The 22,881-nt window shown below is 44.5% G+C and overlaps 1 long non-coding RNA gene across 1 annotated transcript; it reads right to left on the bottom strand.

Moving 5' to 3' along the window:
- Window positions 1-15,557: 15,557 nt before the first annotated feature.
- Window positions 15,558-20,714, bottom strand: LOC143809979 (uncharacterized). The gene is made up of 3 exons (XR_013222569.1): window positions 19,913-20,714; window positions 18,476-18,900; window positions 15,558-16,030 (listed from the first exon to the last, which is right to left on the bottom strand). It is a non-coding gene; the product is annotated as an uncharacterized LOC143809979 (long non-coding RNA).
- Between the last annotated feature and the right edge of the window lie 2,167 nt (window positions 20,715-22,881).

Here is a 22,881-nt window from a genome sequence, read left to right as displayed (position 1 = left end):
AGAAAAGACCCCAAAGAAATACAAGCCCCCAACAAATAATAACGGTGAGGCAAGAAGAAAAGACAAACGTAAGAATGAACTAGATTTTAGCAAAGAGAGGCCCACTGACTAAATAGCAGAAGATAGTAAGATGACTTATATGGTCAGCAAAAAACCCTGCAAAATATCCACGCTGAATATCCAAGAACCCCAAAACCGACTAACGGTGAGGGGGGAGAATATCAGCCCCCTAGAGCTTCCAGCGAAATCAAGAATCACATTTTGTACAAGCTGGACAAAAATAAGAACAATGCAAATAAACAAAAGTAAGAAAGCAGGACTTAGCTTATCTTGCAAAGAACCAGGACCTGAAGACAGGAGCAAACAGAAATGAACTGATTACAACGATGCCAGGCACTGGACTGAGAATCCAGGAAGTTTAAATAGCAACACCCCAGGCCTAACGAAGAAGGTGAGTACAAACCTGGTAAAAGACAATCCAAGTGCCAAATCACTAGTGACCACAAGAGGGAGCCAAGAAGTATAGTTCACAACAGTACCCCCCTTTAAGGAGGGGTCACCGAACCCTCACCAAGACCACCAGGGCGACCAGGATGAGCAACGTGGAAGGCACGAACCAAATCGGCCGCATGAACATCAGAGGTGGCCACCCAGGAATTATCCTCCTGACCATAGCCCTTCCATTTGACCAAATACTGAAGCCTCCGTCTAGAGAGACGAGAATCCAAGATCTTCTCTACCACGTACTCCAACTCGCCCTCAACCAACACCGGAGCAAGAGGCTCAACAGCAGGAACCACAGGCACAACGTACCGCCGCAACAAAGACCTATGGAACACGTTGTGAATGACAAACGACACCGGAAGATCCAAACGAAAAGAAACCGGGTTAAGAACTTCCAAAATTTTATAAGGACCAATAAAGCGAGGCTTAAACTTAGGAGAGGAAACCTTCAGAGGGACATACCGAGAAGACAACCAAACCAAATCCCCAACACGAAGTCGGGGGCCCACACTGCGGCGGCGGTTGGCAAAACGCTGAGCCTTCTCCTGTGACAACTTCAAGTTGTCCACCACATGATTCCAAATCCGCTGCAACCTATCCACCACGGAATCCACCCCAGGACAGTCAGAAGACTCAACATGACCTGAGGAGAAACGAGGATGAAAACCAGAGTTGCAGAAGAATGGCGAAACCAAAGTAGCGGAACTAGCCCGATTATTAAGGGCAAACTCCGCCAATGGCAAGAAGGTCACCCAATCATCCTGGTCCGCAGAAACAAAACATCTCAAATAAGCCTCCAGTGTCTGATTAGTTCGCTCCGTTTGACCATTAGTCTGAGGATGGAAGGCAGATGAAAACGACAAATCAATGCCCATTTTAGCACAAAAAGATCGCCAGAATCTGGACACAAACTGGGATCCTCTGTCGGACACGATATTCTCCGGAATGCCGTGTAAACGAACCACATTCTGAAAAAACAAAGGAACCAGATCAGAAGAGGAAGGCAACTTAGGCAAGGGTACCAAATGGACCATCTTGGAAAAACGATCACACACCACCCAGATGACAGACATTCCTTGAGACACCGGAAGATCAGAAATGAAATCCATGGAAATGTGTGTCCAAGGCCTCTTCGGGATGGGCAAGGGCAGAAGCAACCCGCTAGCACGAGAACAACAAGGCTTAGCCCGAGCACAAGTCCCACAGGACTGCACAAATGACCGCACATCCCGTGACAAGGAAGGCCACCAAAAGGACCTAGCCACCAAATCTCGGGTACCAAAAATTCCCGGATGCCCTGGCAACACCGAGGAATGAACCTCGGAAATGACTTTGCTGGTCCATTTATCAGGAACAAACAGTCTGTCAGGTGGACAAGAGTCAGGTCTACCAGCCTGAAATCTCTGCAACACACGTCGCAAATCAGGAGATATGGCCGACACGATTACTCCCTCTTTAAGAATACCAGCTGGCTCCGAGACTCCAGGAGAGTCATGCACAAAGCTCCTAGAAAGAGCATCAGCCTTAACATTCTTCGAACCAGGCAGGTACGAGACCACAAAGTCAAAACGAGAGAAAAACAATGACCAACGAGCCTGTCTAGGATTCAGGCACTTAGCAGACTCGAGATACATCAGATTTTTGTGATCAGTCAAGACCACCACACGATGCTTAGCACCCTCGAGCCAATGACGCCACTCCTCAAATGCCCACTTCATGGCCAACAACTCCCGATTACCAACATCATAGTTCCTCTCAGCAGGCGAAAACTTCCTAGAGAAAAAGGCACATGGTCTCATCACAGAGCAACCAGAGCCTCTCTGTGACAAAACAGCCCCAGCACCGATCTCAGAAGCATCCACTTCAACCTGAAAGGGAAGTCAGACATCAGGCTGGCACAAAACAGGCGCCGAAGTAAACCGGCGCTTCAGCTCATGGAAGGCCTCCACGGCTGCAGGGGCCCAATTAGCCACATCAGAACCTTTCTTGGTCATATCCGTCAAAGGTTTAACAACGCTAGAAAAATTAGCGATAAAGCGACGGTAGAAATTAGCAAACCCCAAGAACTTCTGAAGACTCTTAACAGACGTGGGCTGAGTCCAATCATGAATAGCTCGGACCTTGACTGGGTCCATCTCCACAGCAGAAGGGGAGAAAATAAAACCCAAAAAGGAAACCTTCTGCACTCCAAAGAGACACTTTGAGCCCTTCACAAACAAAGCATTATCACACAAAACCTGAAACACCATCCTGACCTGCTTTACATGAGAATCCCAATCATCCGAGAAAACCAGAATATCATCCAGATAAACAATCATAAATTTATCCAGATACTTCCGGAAGATATCATGCATAAAGGACTGAAACACTGAAGGAGCATTAGAGAGCCCAAAGGGCATCACCAAGTATTCAAAATGACCTTCGGGCGTATTGAATGCAGTTTTCCATTCATCTCCCTGCCTAATGCGCACAAGGTTGTACGCACCACGAAGATCTATCTTGGTGAACCACTTGGCACCCTTAATCCGAGCAAACAAGTCTGACAATAGTGGCAAAGGATACTGAAACTTAACAGTGATTTTATTCAGAAGCCGATAGTCTATACAAGGTCTCAAAGACCCGTCTTTCTTGGCCACAAAAAAGAATCCCGCACCAAGAGGGGAAGAGGATGGGCGAATATGCCCCTTCTCCAAAGACTCCTTGACATAAGAACGCATCGCGGCATGCTCGGGTACAGACAAATTAAATAATCGTCCCTTAGGAAATTTACTGCCAGGAATCAAATCTATAGCGCAGTCACAGTACCTATGAGGAGGAAGATCACTGGACCTGGACTCACTGAATACATCCTGATAGTCACACAAATACTCAGGAACCTCTGAAGGAGTAGAAGTAGCAATAGACACCGGCGGAGAATCGTAATGAATTCCCTGACAACCCCAACTCGACACAGACATAGCCTTCCAATCCAAAACAGGATTATGGGTCTGTAACCATGGCAGACCTAACACGACCAAATCATTCATTTTATGCAGAACAAGAAAACGAATCACCTCCCGATGTTCAGGAGTCATGCACATGGTCACTTGTGTCCAAAACTGCGGTTTATTTTCCGCCAGTGGCGTAGCATCAATTCCTCTGAGAGGAATAGGAATTTTTAAAGGCTCCAGGACAAAACCGCAGCGCTTGGCAAACGACAAGTCCATAAGACTCAGGGCAGCACCTGAATCCACAAATGCCATAACAGGGTAGGAAGACAATGAACAAATCAAAGTCACAGACAAAATACATTTAGGCTGCAAATTACCAATGGTGACAGGACTGATAACCTTGGTTAGGCGTTTAGAGCATGCTGATATAACATGTGTAGAATCACCACAGTAAAAACACAACCCATTCTGACGTCTATGATTTTGTCATTTGGTTCGAGTCAGGATTCTGTCGCATTGCATTGAGACAGGTGTCCGTTCAGACAACACCGCGAGAGGATTAGCGGATTTGCGCTCCCGCAAACGCCGATCAATCTGAATAGCCAGCGCCATAGAATCATTCAGACTTGTAGGAATTGGAAAACCCACCATCACATTCTTAATGGCTTCAAAAAGGCCATTTCTGAAATTTGCGGCCAGAGCACAATCATTCCATTGAGTAAGCACGGACCATTTCCGAAATTTTTGGCAGTACACCTCAGCTTCATCCTGGCCCTGAGAGATAGCCAGTAGAGCTTTTTCTGCCTGAATTTCAAGATTAGGCTCCTCATAAAGCAATCCGAGCGCCAGAAAAAACGCATCAACATCCGCCAATGCCGGATCTCCTGGCGCCAACGAGAAAGCCCAATCCTGAGGGTCGCCACGCAAAAAGGAGATAACAATTTTAACTTGCTGAGCTGAATCTCCAGACGAACGAGGTTTCAAAGATAGAAACAATTTACAATTATTCCTAAAATTCCCAAATTTAAATCGATCTCCAGAGAACAGCTCAGGAATAGGTATCTTAGGCTCAGACATAGGACTGCTAACAACAAAATCCTGAATGCTCTCCACTCGTGCAGCAAGCTGATCCACACTAGTAATCAAGGTCTGAACATTCATGTCTGCAGCAAGCTCACAGCCACTCTGAGAAAAAGGGGAAGGAAGAAAGAGGAGAAAAAAAAAACAAAACCTCAGAACTCCTTTTCTTTTAATCCCACTTCTGCAATGCATTAACTATTTAGGCCTAGCATACTGTTGTGATCGCAATGGCAAGGGATCACAGAGATTAAGCAAAGTCTGCAAACATAAATACCAGCTCATAGGGAAGTGGTAACTAGGCTGACCATATAGCTGATCCTAGCACAAACACTAACAGTAGCCGGGGAACGTGCCTACGTTGATCCTAGACGTCTCGCGCCAGCCGGAGAACTAACTAACCCTATCAGGGAAAATAAGACCTCTCTTGCCTCCAGAGAAAAGACCCCAAAGAAATACAAGCCCCCAACAAATAATAACGGTGAGGCAAGAAGAAAAGACAAACGTAAGAATGAACTAGATTTTAGCAAAGAGAGGCCCACTGACTAAATAGCAGAAGATAGTAAGATGACTTATATGGTCAGCAAAAAACCCTGCAAAATATCCACGCTGAATATCCAAGAACCCCCAAACCGACTAACGGTGAGGGGGGGGAATATCAGCCCCCTAGAGCTTCCAGCGAAATCAAGAATCACATTTTGTACAAGCTGGACAAAAATAAGAACAATGCAAATAAACAAAAGTAAGAAAGCAGGACTTAGCTTATCTTGCAAAGAACCAGGACCTGAAGACAGGAGCAAACAGAAATGAACTGATTACAACGATGCCAGGCACTGGACTGAGAATCCAGGAAGTTTAAATAGCAACACCCCAGGCCTAACGAAGCAGGTGAGTACAAACCTGGTAAAAGACAATCCAAGTGCCAAATCACTAGTGACCACAAGAGGGAGCCAAGAAGTATAGTTCACAACAGCGGGTATTATATTACATATTTTATAGAAAAGATACATTTTTTGCATCGCTTTATTCTGAGAGCTATAACTTTTTTATTTTTCCACTGACGGAGCTTTATGGCACTTTTTTGTGTGACAAGATGATGCTTTTAGCTGTACCATTTTTATTTACAAATGAATATTTTACCACGCTACCGAGTTCATATGAGTTCATGCTGCCAGGGGGCGGAGCTTTGGTGACGGCACGGCTAGTCACCGAAGCTCCGTTTCATGCATTTCATTCATTCCCCAGTCATTTACAACCGGGAATGGCTGCATTAGCAGTGCTTCCGGTTGTAAATATAAATTCCGCCAGATATGGATTACAGTGTGGGACTTGACTGTGCGATGGACAGGTATGGGATATTGTTGCTTTTTTATTTTGGATTTTATTTTACAGAAGAATGAGCGCTTTGCTTGGATTGAGCATGCAATAAAGATGTTAAAACCTGTGTGTTTGAATCTTTCATTAAAATACTTTATTCTTAATGCGTGTGTGTGTATTTTTAACCCGTACCTGCTGTTGGATTAATAATGGATAGGTGTCTTATTGACACCTCTCCATTATTAACCAGACTTAATGTCACCTTACAATATCAAGGTGACATTAACCCCTTATTACCCCATATGCCAATGCCACAGGGCAGTGGGAAGGGAGAGGCTAAGTGCCGGAATAGGAGCATCTTACAGATGTCCCTTTTCTGGGGTGGCTGTGGGCAGATGTTTTTAGCCAAGGGGGGGGCAATAACCATGGTCCCTCTCTATTAATATCTGTCCTCAGTCACTGGCATTCCCTCTCTGGTGGAGAAAATTGTGCGGGAGCCCAAGACAGTTTTTCCCTGAATTAATCCTTTAATTTAACCCCTACAACTCCCAAATTTTATACACACACACACTACGAACATTATTAGTGAGGGATATATATATAAATCTAATGGATATGCAATGGTTTACCTTTTTTTTAAACCATGTCTCATATCCTGTCGGGTTCTGCAATAATTTTACAGAACACAACCATTGAATTACCGGCTTTTCTGCTATCTAGCTCGCTACGAAATATAAAGATATATACGGTATATGGGTATATGTGTGTCAAAGATATATATATATATAATATATACACCTAGACTATGCTGGGCGGGAGATCCAAATAGTACTCGGCGGGTATTGAAATACTCGCTCTTTTCCTGAGTACCGCGAGTACTTCGTTTCTCGCCGAGTACCGAATACCCACGATTATACTCTCTCATCCCTAATCATATTAGAGGTGTGCTTCTACTGCAGTTACAAGTATATCATAGCTTTCTGGTAAACTGCTAAGTGGTAGTGCAGTAGTAGTGGTGCAGCGACATGGAAATCCTTTAGACCTTTCTACAGCTGTTTCCACATTGATTTTGCAGTTTTCCATTTACATACAGTACATGTACAATCTGATATCATATACTTTTGGATCCTCCTATACCAAGTCTTCTAGTAATGGGTCAGGTCTAGACTCTTATGTGTATTTCCACGTACCTTCTCTTATCAACAGTATCTTTGCCTTGAATTTCCAGGTTTATTAGTTCTGGTTTGTCAGATTTGGCACTATGGACGGCACAGGGTAGGAGGGTGGATGCTGGCTGCAGCTTGCAGTCTCTCTATGAGGTCCTCCATAGCCAGTAAGTGAAGCCGCTTCTGAGGGGTCTTGTTGTCCAGCTCTCTGTGGTCAAAGAGAACCCCTCAGACCCGTCAAATCCTTTTAACCCCTTCCTTGAGACTCCACTTCCTCTTGCCCTATGTCATTTCCTCCCTGCCCTATAGCCATGCCCCCCATCCCAGCCCATCACCGCCCTAACCCCCCTTTATCCCCTCACCTCCCGGCTTCTCCCCATTGCCACTCACTCTCTTCCAGTGTTATGTCCACCCTTGTGTGCTAGTCCAGCGGATACTGTACTCTCACAGAAGCTCATAACATATTTCACACACAGAGCATGTATCCACATTTACTCCTCAGAAGCTAATAACAAATTTCACACCCAGACAAAGGCCCACAGTACCTCCACAGGCAGGGTTGCAAAGTACACATAGCGACTTAAAGCCACATTGCTCTTACAGATATGAGTTGCAAGATTCAAGTAGCAATAGGTAGTAACCTAGAAAAATAAGGGAAAACGCGGGAGCACTATCTAAGCATAGTAGGTCAGTGTACAAGCATGTAAAAGAGGTAAAACGAGTTACTGCTCATGTTATGAGGTTGTGCAAACAGGGTCAACTCTGGAGGGAACAAAAATCCTGTGGTGATTTGCTGCCAGTGTGGTGAACGTGGACAATTCCTTGCAAAAGTTCCAACATGTGATCAATAAAGAGAACACCAAGCTCAGGCACTACCACTCCCGACATGAGAGACTTGATGGGAATCCCTGGTCCCGTTGATATGTCAATGGCTATTCTAAGCTGAATGTGCCTTCCCCCATCAGATCTCAGCTGCTTCGCAGCTTGAGGCATGACAAGAAGTGGCATGGGAGACTGGCTGGGAATCCCTTGTCCCGTTGACACTCAAGATGATATGGATCAAAAAAAGTTTTTGGTAAAAAAGATTTTTGATCATTAAATTCTTCAGACATGATGTTATCAAAAAATTGTGAAAAAACAAAGATTACATTTTGGCTAGTCAGCCTTCATCAGGGTAATATCTGGTATGATTCAAAGTACTTATTTCTCTCTTTCATTAAAACTGGGTGAGGGCGGGAAAATCGGTAGACTGGCTAGATCAAATTGCTTCAATTCCCCATCCTTCTAAGTCTACCTGTGAGAGGTACCTGGAGAAAAGGCAGTGTGCGATAATGGTGCAAACCTGGTGGTGACCCTATGTCGGGGCAACCTTACACATGTGCCTTGCATGGCTCACGTCCTCAGCCTGGTGGTACAGCAATTTCTCTTCCAATATCCCAGCCTGTATGCACTGCTGCAGAAAGCATGGTCACTGTGTTCTCAATTCTGCCGATCAGACCACACAGGTCATCGACTTGCATCCCTGCAGAGGTCTTTCAGCCTACCAGTTAACTGTTTGATTTGTGATGGTCCAACACTGTGGACACATGAGTGCCTTTTTGCTGCACGTCTTCAACACGATGCCCATATTGTTAGGGTTAGAAATAGTGCAGACTATTGGGTTGCCACTCTGTTAGTTCCATGGTACAAGAGTAATTTTAATCAGATGGGATGTGCCCATGCTTGAGTATTGAAACACTCTTGTAGACAATCTTAACAGTGGTTTTCCCCATGACAGCAGAGAGGCACACAGTGTGCATCCCAGTTCTAGATGCCCATCCCCAGGAATGTCAAGGCGTCATCGCAAAAGCATAAGCAGCAGCAGTAGCAGCAGCAATGTAAATAGCATAAGCAATATCTTTGAGTTGTTTCACACATTTTTTAGACCCGCTTGTGCACCAGCAGAACAGAGTGCAAATCTGACATGTTGTGAACGTCTGACACGTTGTGAACGACTGGAGAGGATAATGCAGGAGTATATGGAGCTCAATATGAATGCCATCAGGGGGTTTAGGACCCCATTGCATTTTGGTCTTCAAAAATGGAAGAGTGGCTTGAGCTCGCCTCTCATGCCTTGGAGGTTTTGTAATGCCCAGCAGCCAGAGTTCTCTCAGAACGTGTCTACTGGTGGTGTCCTGACAGATAAGCGCATCTGACTGTCCTCTGAAAGTGTAGACTGCCTAACTTTCATCAAAATAAGCAAGTCATGGATCTCCAATTACTTTTGCACCCCTGTCGCAGACTGAGCAGACTAGGTGATGTTGTTTTTAGTGTCATGCATTGATCTCACGTTTTTGCAGTCTGTGCCATGTTTGTGGTGTCTTCTGTACCTGCTTTTGCTACTGCTGCTGATGCATACAAACTTTTTTTGAATTGTTGAGACTCCAAGTTGGGTCTCTATCTGGTGGGTTGCCTGTGGCAGAAGGTGTGTCAGAGGCCTATTATAATATTTCTACTCTGTGGTTATTGATGCCACTTTAGTGGTGTGTGACAATTATTTTTTGAAATGTGGAGACTCCAAGTTGGGTCCCCATCTGGTGGGCTGCCTGTGGTGGAAGGTGTGTCAGAGGCCTATTATACTGTTTCTACTCTGTGGAAATTGATGCCACTTTAGTTGTGTCTGACAATTATTTTTGGAACTGTGGAGGCAGCAGAGTTTAGAATAGATTGGAGGGGTGCAAGAGTGTTAGACGGGAGGTCACAGAGCAGGAGGTTACAGTAGTCGAGGCCGGAGATGATGAGGGCATGGACTAGATAGATAGATATGGGATAGATAGATGGATAGATAGATATGGGATAGATAGATCGTTATACAGTCATAAAGTGTACTTCATATTATTATTTCCTCTGGTTTACATAAGGTGCAAAAGTGCTAAAGTGTTCGGTGCTCACATAGATAAACAATACAAGCATTGTCACATTTCAAATCACACAGTTACTGTCTTACTCATCGCTCAATTTAATAATATATGTCCTCTTACCCCCGGGGATCACATGTTTGTTCATGGAGGATGCCATTCACGCTGTACATCGTTCTACCAGATGCATTACGCATGCCCAAGCGCGTCATCACTGCGTAATGGGTTACTGGCCAATCATATATTATGTGTGGCATTTTCCGGACTGCACATATTGGTTGTGGAATTTTCAAAGGCGATATATATATCACATTATTTAGCATATTTAAAGCGCTCAACAGCGCCTGCTGTAATACATGCAGAAATACATGCAGCTGCACACTCTGGTCCCGAGTGCCAGTGGCAATGCCGGGTATTGAGGTGCGAGACTCATGCGAGTTTCTCACAAGTGTGACCCCGGCCTTAAACGCAGTATCTGTTTAATTTTAAAAAAATGGAAAAAAAATTGCGTGGGCTCCCGCACAATTTTCAAATCCAGAGTTGGAAAGCTGGTGACTGGGGGCCAGTGTTTATGGCCTGGCCTGGGAAGCGGATAATACTCATGGATCTTCCCAGGTTATGAATATCAGCCTGCAGCTGTCTGCGTAGCCTTTACTGGCTATTAAAATAGTGGAACCCCCATAAAAATGACGTGGGGTCCCTCTATAATTTATAGCCAGAAAGGTTATGCAGACAGCTGCCGGCTGATATTCATAGCCTAGAGAGGGGCCATGGATATTGTCCCCCCCCGTCTACAAATACCAGCACTCAGCCGCCCCAGAAAAGGCGCATTTGTAAGACACCTATCCATTACTAATCCTATAGTTGGTAAAGGGTTTATAAAACACACACATGCAGAATAAAGTATTTTAATGAAATAAAACACCACACAGTTTTGCCATCTTTATTACACTGGTAATCCAAGCAACACCATCGTTCTTCTGAAAAAAAAAATAAAAATCCAACAGTATACTCGCTTGTCTGACACAGTCCTTAATAATGAGTATCCCACGATGAATCCAGCTCTGCTACATCTGGATGCCTAACATCCAGACAATGCAGAGCTTGTAGATGACCACCAGAGATAACTCTCCGGCGATGACCTACACTCTAGCTCTCGCGGTCAGCTGACCATGAGAAATAGCCTAGGGTGACCGAAGATAATCCCCAGTCACGTGCACGGCAGTTCTCGTGGTGAGCTAAGTTATCGCGAGAACTGCAGTGGACGAGGACTTCTGGCGGTATGACAAGTAAGACCTTATTTAAATTAGTAGACATTAGCTGATTAGCAGATTAGCTGCGTCTACGCAGTTACTACGCATGTGATTAATCATTAGATGCGGTTTTACCGTATCTAATGATAGTGTATGGTAAATTTACGGTGCGGCAATGGAGCGTCACCGCAAACATGTAAACAGACATGCTGCATTCTGGAAAGATGTGCCGCATGTCCGTTTACGTGGGTCTGCCCCTGTATCTTTTAATGCATAGTGGAGACGGGATTTCATGAAATCCCCTGCACTATGCTGTAATATCTGGACGCTGCGTGTTCGACGCTGCGGCTGTATGCAGCGTCAAACACGCAGAGTTTCCTTACTCTGGAAACATAAACTAATTTTAACTGTTTGGGAAGCTTTTTGTCACCCTTTAACGTGTTGTGTATACAGTTCCTTTGGCCTCTCATTGAATATAATGGGGTTTGCGCACATTCGTGTAACTGTTCGGCAAACGTCTAAATATTCTGAAAATCGAACAGAGCAGGACCTTGAAAGGTTCGCTCATCTCTAATTATCTGTTCACACACCCTACATGCATATTATAGCCCTTGTGTCCATACACATAATGGTTGCTGATCGGCTCATGCAGCATTACGTGAACACCTTATTTATTATATAGTTGACTGGACCATATAGTACAAGCAATTGTTACCATCCACCTTTCGTGTCTCCCCTATTTCTTCATAGATTGTAAGCTTTCGAGTAGGGCCCTCACTCCTCTTGGTATCTCTTGATTTATGTGACTATTGTATTTCGGTAATATCTTTTATTGTCTGTACAAGTCTCCTCTAAAATGAAAATTGCTGCAGAATATGCTATATAAATAAAATTATTACTATTATTATAAAAGATGGCCTCATACACATTCTGTTCAAAGTGTCATGATGTAGTGGTACTCCTACAGGAAATGCACTAAGTGCAAACATTACAAGCAGGGTCATTTGTACACTCTTGAAGGCACCAACTGTAGTGTCTCATTCTAATATTGTGAACAAAGTGTATGTGTGGTACTCCTACACTCATAAAAGCTCTGCACACACTGCAAAGCATGTCAAAAATACAAGCAGGGTCATCCAGACACATTTCAAGGCACCAACTGTAGCACCTAATTCAAATATTAAGGAAGTATTGTTGTGGTACCTCTACACTCATAAAGGCTCTGTGCACAGTGCAAGGCTGCCAAAATTTACAAGCAGGCTCATCCATACACTCTTTAACTGAAGTGCCTAATAAAAACAATTAAGAAAATGTAGTTGTGGAACTTCTGAACTCATAAAAGCTTTGCACACAGTGCAGAGCCAGGAAAAATTATAAGGAAGGTCATCCAGTCATCCATAGACCCTTGAAGGCAACAACTTTAATATTGAAGATATTAAATATATTTAATATTGAAGATATTTAATTGAAGATATTGAAGATATTTCATATTGAAGATTAAAAACACTTTATGTGCTGCTGTCATCTTTATGTGCTGCTGGCAGGGAAAAGTCGGGGCTAATCCAAGCTTTGTTCATTTTTAGCAAAGTGAGCCTGACAGCATTTTCTGTTGACAGGCAAAAGTTATGACCTCCCGGTGGTACTAAAAATCCATTCAGACAAGATTTGAGTGGCAAGCCAGCACAACACCTACAAGGCATGGAGGAGCAGCTCATGCCAGGTGTCCAGCTCTGAGACCCAATAGCTGACGGTCGCAGAGGAATTAGGGAGTACATTGATTTTGTTGGACAGGCATTGCTTCACCATCTTTAAAAACTTTTCCCTCCTTGTGAAAAAACAGGTCATCAGGGCCTGGACGCGTCATGAATTTGTCCCAGGGCTTTGACAGTCTACCCCTACCTCTGCTGTAACTGGAGTGTGTCTCCCTCACCCCTCCTGCTTGGTTGTGCAAGAAAGCTTGCTCCCTGCTGCAAGAGTTGTCTGATGGGAATTTTTTTTTAATATTTTCCATAATGGTCTTTTGGTATACCACCTTTTTTGCCTTCTCAAGAAGAACAGATGCAAGGATCTCCTTGTAGCGTGGGTCTAGCAGGGGGAACAATCAGTACTTTTTTTTGGCAAGACAAATGTGATGTAAGGGTCACAGGAAAGGCATCTTGTTTCTCTTCCCCTTACTCAGCCTTTGTGGTGGAAATATATATATATATATATATATATATATATTTCATATAGATCTCACTTGCATATATACGCATATATACTCACTGCTAATATATACACTATAATCCATTGCTTAAAATGGCTGACATAAACTGATATAAGCCAGACAAACTCTTTGGGGCTTTCCAGGCAAAAAGAGGAACAACATCATATGTGCTAAGTGATGAGTAGACGTCTCAACTTTGTCCTAATTGCAGAAAAGGTGACAATAACACTTTAGTTGCTTAACCAGAACATCTCACCACCACCAGGCATCTTCGCCTCCAGTGCTCTCTGTTCTTGCCTGACAATGTCACCATCTCCAGATTCATGGTCCTAAACCGGCCACTCTACTCCCACTCCCAAGGGGGAATGCGGATATGGAGTTGATTCTCTCCATAGATGGCTCCAGATTTGCAGATGATGAAGGAAGATTCCATACTGGATGTGCAGTGACCAGTAGTGTTGAGCATTCCGATACCGCAAGTATCGGGTATCGGCCGATATTTGCTGTATCGGAATTCCGATACCGAGTTCCGATATTTTTGTGATATCGGAAATCGGAATCGGAAGTTCCCAGTGTATGGTTCCCAGGGTCTGGAAGAGAGGAGACTCTCCTTCAGGCCCTGGGATCCATATTCATGTAAAAAATAAAGAATTAAAATAAAAAATATGGATATACTCACCCGTCCGGTGGCCCCTGGACCTTACCGATGTAACCGGCAGCCTCCGTTCCTAAGAATGAGGAGTTTAGGACCTGCGATGACGTTGCGGCTTGTGATTGGTCGCATGAGCGGTCACATGAGCGGTCACGCAACCAATCACAAGCCGCGACGTCATCGAAGGTCCTAAACTCCTCATTCTTAGGAACGGAGGCTGCTGGTTACACCGGTAAGGTCCAGGGGCCGCCGGACGGGTGAGTATATCCATATTTTTTATTTTAATTCATTATTTTTTACATGAATATGGATCCCAGGGCCTGAAGGAGAGTTTCCTCTCCTTCAGACCCTGGGAACCATCCAGGATACCTTCTGATACTTGTGTCCCATTGACTTGCATTGGTATTGGGTATCGGTATCAGCGATATCCGATATTTTTTGGATATCGGCCGATACCATCCGATACCGATACCTTTGAGTATCGGAAGGTATCGCTCAACACTAGTGACCAGCAATCAAGAAATCATATGGTCCAGAAGTCTGCTGCCTAGCCTGTCAGCCCAGGAAGCAGAACTAATAGCGCTGACAAAAGCCTGCCAGATTGCAGAAGGCAAAGCTGCAAACATTTATACCAATTCCAGGTACTCACAAGGCATAGCACATGACTTTGGACCCATCTGGTCTGCAAGGGACTTCATCACGGCAAGCGGGACAACCATGAGGCATAATGAAGCCATCAGAGACTTACTGGATGCACTCCAACTACTGGAGATGGTGGCAATATTAAAAGTCAAAGCACATGGAAAACTGAACACAGTAGAAGCACGGGACAATAGCATGGCGGACATGGCAGCCAAAGAAGCAGCCAAAGGAAGACAATATGGGGAGGTGAGAGAGGTCGTAGAGTCGGACGGCTGCAACATGATGACTGAGGACAAGTAACCTGACAAAATGATGTCCTGGGATCTGTTCAAAAAGTTGCAGGAGCAGGAGGAGAAGGAAAACTGGATGCGGAAGGGAGCAACACATGAAGAAGGAAGGGTATGCACAATGGACTCCAAACCCTGTCTACCTCGAAGCATGTACCCTATGGTGGTTCAATGGTCACATGGGCCCACACACAGATCAAACAGTAAAAATAAACCCGGCACTCAACTTAGGGTGAATTTCATAGGATTTAATAAAGAAACGTTTCGGCCTATCTGGCCTTCTTCAGTCAACTATGTACAAAATTAAGACAGAAATCATGAGTTTACATCACTCAAAAAAGAACAAAACTAAAGTATATACAAAGAACAAAGTAACAAGGGTCATGAAAGGAACATTATGTAAATATAGTGAGAGACATCAAATTATTGCACAGTGTAAAGTCATCTAAATATAGGCAGACATTATTGGCAGTGCTGAGTATGTTATAAACTGCGCTATAGTGATTAATTGTGGGTGATATGACGTACCGTGTAGCCTAGAAGGCTAGAAGAGAATGGGGCAAAAAGTATTGCCACTGGTATAAATCTAAAGGGAGGAAGAGAAGTGCCAGAGATTATGAGGCAGTGTGGTACAGGGGTGTCCGTTCGTATAGTGAAGAGAATGCATACCCTGTAATGTCACTACAAGCGAACTTGCTGCATCCGGCTCAATAGTGTGAAGTTTGAGTAACCTGAGTGAGAAGAGCATATTTAAACTGATGCAGTTGGTAGCAAGATTATTAGGAAGTGAAGGGGTTACAAACCTTAGAAGGAGAGAGCGGTGTGTGAGCAGGTCCAGGCGACGCGGTATCCACCGCTTGTCAGCCCAGACTGCAGGCATGCAGAGTCTATTGTAAGGCAGTGGGCGTGGTTTGCGCCTAAACTAAAGTGAATGGGAGAAGGGGAAGCTGGGCGTGCGCACTGTGTGCGTTCCAGTGACTAAATGGTGCATTCCACGGCGTACGGTGGCTGCTGGAGGACAAAAAGGTCCCGCTGGTGCAGAAAGGGGCCGTGAATGATAGAAATAGCTCCTATTCAGTGTGGATCAATAGCGGTGGCTCTGCAAAAGGAGAGACAGAGTTAGTACATAATATTGGATCAATACAGAGTATCATACATAGAATACAATAACATTTTTCAAGAGGAATCACTGGCATATAGATAAGGTTATGCTTATACCAGGTATATGTTGAAACAAGTAACTAGGACGAAGTATCTGAACAAACTTGGTTTCATAGAACGGAAAGCAGATCATATTCTCTGTTGAGGCCCTTGGGATACAGGGTCCCCAACGTGTGTATCCAGTACGACTCCCGTTGTTTGAGTCTTTGGATACGGTTGCCGCCTCTCCTGGATTCTGGTACATGCTCAATGACCTGAAATTTTATTTGTGAGACATTATGGTTATGTGTATTGTAGTGATCAGGTACAGGGAGAATGAGATTCTTGCACCGTACTGTGGACTTGTGTTTGCTGATACGGTCCCGTATTGGCTGTGTTGTTTCCCCGATATATAACAAGCCACAGGGACATTTGAGGAGATAAACGACAAATGATGTGTCACAAGTAAAGTAGCCCCTGATGTTGAAGCGTTTGCCAGAGTGCGGATGGTGAAATGAATCACCCCTAATGACATTGCTGCACTGGTTGCAGTGAAGGCAGGGGAATGTGCCAAATTTAGGGTTTTGTAAAAACCGTTGTTGTGGGGTAATTTTCGAGGGAGGCATGTCTGCTTTGACAAGTTTGTCCCTAATGTTAGGTGCTCTCTTGAAGCATGGAAGGAATGGTGTACGGAATTCTGGAACCTTGGGATACGCCTCATGAAGGAGATGCCAGTGTCTACGAATAGTTTTATGGAGTATATAGGCATAAGGATGGTATGTGTGGACGAATGGGATCCTGTTGGATCCTCTATCTTTGTTGGAGCAATGGGATGGAACTGTGTTGGGAAGGACAGAGTTTGGGTAGCCGCGTTGTCTAAATTTAGCGTGGAGTTCTTCGATCCTGGTGGAGCGTGTGGTGTCGTTAGATACGATGCGGTTGATCCTTTGGACCTGCGATTTAGGTATAGAATGTTTCATGGATTTGGGGTGGAAGCTGTCGAAGTGGAGAAGGCTGTTTCTGTCCGTCTCTTTGGTGAAGAGGTCTGTGGAGAGCAAGCCATCGTCGCCTTTAATAATGAAAGTGTCCAGGAAACTCAATTTGACCAGATCATAGGCCATGGTGAAAGATAGACCAGGCCAGGATGTGTTGAGAAATTGATGAAAAGTCAGTAGAGATTCAAGTGGGCCTACCCAGATGCAGAATATGTCGTCAATAAAGCGTTTCCATGACCGTATGTGATTACAGAAAAGTGGATGGGTATATATGAGTGTTGCCTCAAAATCCGCCATGTAACAGTTTGCATACGGGGGCGCGACGTTCGACCCCATCGCGGTCCCCCGTATCTGTAGATAGTGTTTATCTTGAAACATGAAGTAGTTCCGTGTAAGAACAATGTGTAGAAGATCAACACAAAGATTGATCTGTTCAATTGCCATTTGGGTGGAGCTGAGGAGACGATGTATAGAGCCTATACCTTCGTTGTGTGGGATTGAAGTGTATAGGTCTTTAACATCGAAAGACACTAGAAAGGCTTCATTGGGTATACTGCCTATTTGTTTGATATGTGATAAAAAATCACCAGTGTCTAGGATGAAAGAGGGTGCCTTTTTTGTTAGTGGTGTGATTATTTTCTCAAGGTAAATCGCCAGGGGTGATAGGACAGATTCCGTGGAGGCAACTATGGGTCTCCCCGGTGGACTTTGTAAATTTTTATGAATTTTGGGGAGAGTATAAAAAACCGGGGTCATTGGATGTTGCTGGGTGAGGAATACGCAAGTCTTGGGATCTAAGACTCCCAAGTCGGAATACTTGTGTAGAGTTTCTGCTATGAGAGTTCTAGTCTCACTGGTGGGGTCCCTAGATAACACCTTGTATATAGTGGCATCCCCTAGTTGTCTTAAAATCTCATTTAGGTAGTCTATTTTATTCATGACAACTATGGCACCCCCCTTGTCCGCAGGTTTTATGACAAGGTTGGGGTCCTCTTGTAGGGATCTTAGTGCCTGTTGGTCAAGGGCTGTGAGGTTGGGGGCAAAGTGTAATCGGCCACCATTGATGTTGGAGCATAGCTCCTGAAAGGATTTGTGGACTAAATCAATAAAAGATTCCAGTGTATGGGAACCCCTTGGAGGTCTGAACGAACTTTGGGTTCTGAGGCCCAAGCTAGCTGCAGTTAATAATTTGGAGTCCGACCCTATGGGTGCGGGTGGTGTGGTTTGAGGGGGTAGTTCAGAAAAGTAAGCTTTTAATCTAAGTCGACGGAAAAATTTTAATAAGTCCATTTCAAGTTCGAAAGTCCTGCATCTGTAAGATGGACAGTATGATAGGCCTTTTTGTAGGACGTTATGTTCGGCTATCCCTAAAGTCCTGGAAGAAATATTGACAACTAGTGGCCAATTACCTGTGAACGAGTCACGCGTTGTTGGGTGTTGTCTCTGCCTGTGTCCCTGGCCTCGCCTCGTCCTCTTCGCCGGGGTTGTCTGCGGCCTCTCGATAAAAAATGGCTCATAGGTGCTGGTTCTCTCCTCTCTAGATCTGACCCCGAAGTGGAGAAATCTGCTGAAGATCTGGAGATATTTCTGTTTGAGGCCCACCTGGAAGACGGTTTGTTGCGCCATTTGTAGACCCGGTCCAAGTCGTAGTCCTCTGTGTCGCGTGCGAACTTATTCCTTTTCTTCTGTTCCGTATCTTTGCGATGTAAGTCCAGGACTGTCTGTATTTGGGTTTTCAGGGCACTCAGTTCTTCAGCGGTGCTAGCCGCGGCAAGTTGTGTCTCGATGCTGTGGATTCGGGTTGTGCTGGCTTCAATTTCTTTGTGGAGATGTGCTATGGTTAGGGTAATCAAATCGAAAGAGCACTTATTGAGGATTTTTTCAAATTTATCACAATACTCGGAAGAGTCGCTAAAGAGGGTGGGGCGTAGAGGGACTCGCAATCCGCGTGGTATCCGTTGGACCCGTGAATATTCTGTTAGTGTTGCGCAATGCAATTCTATATTGATTAAGTGGCGCTTTTCTCTTTCTAAGTCTCTATTCCTCGTCTCCCTTGGGGGAATTTTGAGAAAATCACTAGAGATGGTGGATTGTGAAATAATATGAGAGGTCTCTTCTTCGTTATATGAGAAGACTATGGAAGTCATGACCGTGAGATGTGCTATACGTACGGGTAAACGTGTTAAATAAAGAACCGTATGCACTATCTAGTGAGGGTGCTCGGGTAGGGTCCCACACCATTAACAGTAAAAATAAACCCGGCACTCAACTTAGGGTGAATTTCATAGGATTTAATAAAGAAACGTTTCGGCCTATCTGGCCTTCTTCAGTCAACTATGTACAAAATTAAGACAAAAATCATGAGTTTACATCACTCAAAAAAGAACAAAACTAAAGTATATACAAAGAACAAAGTAACAAGGGTCATGAAAGGAACATTATGTAAATATAGTGAGAGACATCAAATTATTGCACAGTGTAAAGTCATCTAAATATAGGCAGACATTATTGGCAGTGCTGAGTATGTTATAAACTGCGCTATAGTGATTAATTGTGGGTGATATGACGTACCGTGTAGCCTAGAAGGCTAGAAGAGAATGGGGCAAAAAGTATTGCCACTGGTATAAATCTAAAGGGAGGAAGAGAAGTGCCAGAGATTATGAGGCAGTGTGGTACAGGGGTGTCCGTTCGTATAGTGAAGAGAATGCATACCCTGTAATGTCACTACAAGCGAACTTGCTGCATCCGGCTCAATAGTGTGAAGTTTGAGTAACCTGAGTGAGAAGAGCATATTTAAACTGATGCAGTTGGTAGCAAGATTATTAGGAAGTGAAGGGGTTACAAACCTTAGAAGGAGAGAGCGGTGTGTGAGCAGGTCCAGGCGACGCGGTATCCACCGCTTGTCAGCCCAGACTGCAGGCATGCAGAGTCTATTGTAAGGCAGTGGGCGTGGTTTGCGCCTAAACTAAAGTGAATGGGAGAAGGGGAAGCTGGGCGTGCGCACTGTGTGCGTTCCAGTGACTAAATGGTGCATTCCACGGCGTACGGTGGCTGCTGGAGGACAAAAAGGTCCCGCTGGTGCAGAAAGGGGCCGTGAATGATAGAAATAGCTCCTATTCAGTGTGGATCAATAGCGGTGGCTCTGCAAAAGGAGAGACAGAGTTAGTACATAATATTGGATCAATACAGAGTATCATACATAGAATACAATAACATTTTTCAAGAGGAATCACTGGCATATAGATAAGGTTATGCTTATACCAGGTATATGTTGAAACAAGTAACTAGGACGAAGTATCTGAACAAACTTGGTTTCATAGAACGGAAAGCAGATCATATTCTCTGTTGAGGCCCTTGGGATACAGGGTCCCCAACGTGTGTATCCAGTACGACTCCCGTTGTTTGAGTCTTTGGATACGGTTGCCGCCTCTCCTGGATTCTGGTACATGCTCAATGACCTGAAATTTTATTTGTGAGACATTATGGTTATGTGTATTGTAGTGATCAGGTACAGGGAGAAGGAGATTCTTGCACCGTACTGTGGACTTGTGTTTGCTGATACGGTCCCGTATTGGCTGTGTTGTTTCCCCGATATATAACAAGCCACAGGGACATTTGAGGAGATAAACGACAAATGATGTGTCACAAGTAAAGTAGCCCCTGATGTTGAAGCGTTTGCCAGAGTGCGGATGGTGAAAAGAATCACCCCTAATGACATTGCTGCACTGGTTGCAGTGAAGGCAGGGGAATGTGCCAAATTTAGGGTTTTGTAAAAACCGTTGTTGTGGGGTAATTTTCGAGGGAGGCATGTCTGCTTTGACAAGTTTGTCCCTAATGTTAGGTGCTCTCTTGAAGCATGGAAGGAATGGTGTACGGAATTCTGGAACCTTGGGATACGCCTCATGAAGGAGATGCCAGTGTCTACGAATAGTTTTATGGAGTATATAGGCATAAGGATGGTATGTGTGGACGAATGGGATCCTGTTGGATCCTCTATCTTTGTTGGAGCAATGGGATGGAACTGTGTTGGGAAGGACAGAGTTTGGGTAGCCGCGTTGTCTAAATTTAGCGTGGAGTTCTTCGATCCTGGTGGAGCGTGTGGTGTCGTTAGATACGATGCGGTTGATCCTTTGGACCTGCGATTTAGGTATAGAATGTTTCATGGATTTGGGGTGGAAGCTGTCGAAGTGGAGAAGGCTGTTTCTGTCCGTCTCTTTGGTGAAGAGGTCTGTGGAGAGCAAGCCATCGTCGCCTTTAATAATGAAAGTGTCCAGGAAACTCAATTTGACCAGATCATAGGCCATGGTGAAAGATAGACCAGGCCAGGATGTGTTGAGAAATTGATGAAAAGTCAGTAGAGATTCAAGTGGGCCTACCCAGATGCAGAATATGTCGTCAATAAAGCGTTTCCATGACCGTATGTGATTACAGAAAAGTGGATGGGTATATATGAGTGTTGCCTCAAAATCCGCCATGTAACAGTTTGCATACGGGGGCGCGACGTTCGACCCCATCGCGGTCCCCCGTATCTGTAGATAGTGTTTATCTTGAAACATGAAGTAGTTCCGTGTAAGAACAATGTGTAGAAGATCAACACAAAGATTGATCTGTTCAATTGCCATTTGGGTGGAGCTGAGGAGACGATGTATAGAGCCTATACCTTCATTGTGTGGGATTGAAGTGTATAGGTCTTTAACATCGAAAGACACTAGAAAGGCTTCATTGGGTATACTGCCTATTTGTTTGATATGTGATAAAAAATCACCAGTGTCTAGGATGAAAGAGGGTGCCTTTTTTGTTAGTGGTGTGATTATTTTCTCAAGGTAAATCGCCAGGGGTGATAGGACAGATTCCGTGGAGGCAACTATGGGTCTCCCCGGTGGACTTTGTAAATTTTTATGAATTTTGGGGAGAGTATAAAAAACCGGGGTGATTGGATGTTGCTGGGTGAGGAATACGCAAGTCTTGGGATCTAAGACTCCCAAGTCGGAATACTTGTGTAGAGTTTCTGCTATGAGAGTTCTAGTCTCACTGGTGGGGTCCCTAGATAACACCTTGTATATAGTGGCATCCCCTAGTTGTCTTAAAATCTCATTTAGGTAGTCTATTTTATTCATGACAACTATGGCACCCCCCTTGTCCGCAGGTTTTATGACAAGGTTGGGGTCCTCTTGTAGGGATCTTAGTGCCTGTTGGTCAAGGGCTGTGAGGTTGGGGGCAAAGTGTAATCGGCCACCATTGATGTTGGAGCATAGCTCCTGAAAGGATTTGTGGACTAAATCAATAAAAGATTCCAGTGTATGGGAACCCCTTGGAGGTCTGAACGAACTTTGGGTTCTGAGGCCCAAGCTAGCTGCAGTTAATAATTTGGAGTCCGACCCTATGGGTGCGGGTGGTGTGGTTTGAGGGGGTAGTTCAGAAAAGTAAGCTTTTAATCTAAGTCGACGGAAAAATTTTAATAAGTCCATTTCAAGTTCGAAAGGACTTATTAAAATTTTTCCGTCGACTTAGATTAAAAGCTTACTTTTCTGAACTACCCCCTCAAACCACACCACCCGCACCCATAGGGTCGGACTCCAAATTATTAACTGCAGCTAGCTTGGGCCTCAGAACCCAAAGTTCGTTCAGACCTCCAAGGGGTTCCCATACACTGGAATCTTTTATTGATTTAGTCCACAAATCCTTTCAGGAGCTATGCTCCAACATCAATGGTGGCCGATTACACTTTGCCCCCAACCTCACAGCCCTTGACCAACAGGCACTAAGATCCCTACAAGAGGACCCCAACCTTGTCATAAAACCTGCGGACAAGGGG

Source organism: Ranitomeya variabilis, chromosome 2 (assembly GCF_051348905.1).
Source record: "Ranitomeya variabilis isolate aRanVar5 chromosome 2, aRanVar5.hap1, whole genome shotgun sequence".
In the NCBI taxonomy this organism is placed as follows: domain Eukaryota; kingdom Metazoa; phylum Chordata; class Amphibia; order Anura; family Dendrobatidae; genus Ranitomeya; species Ranitomeya variabilis.
This window is presented reverse-complemented; position numbering and strand designations above follow the sequence as displayed.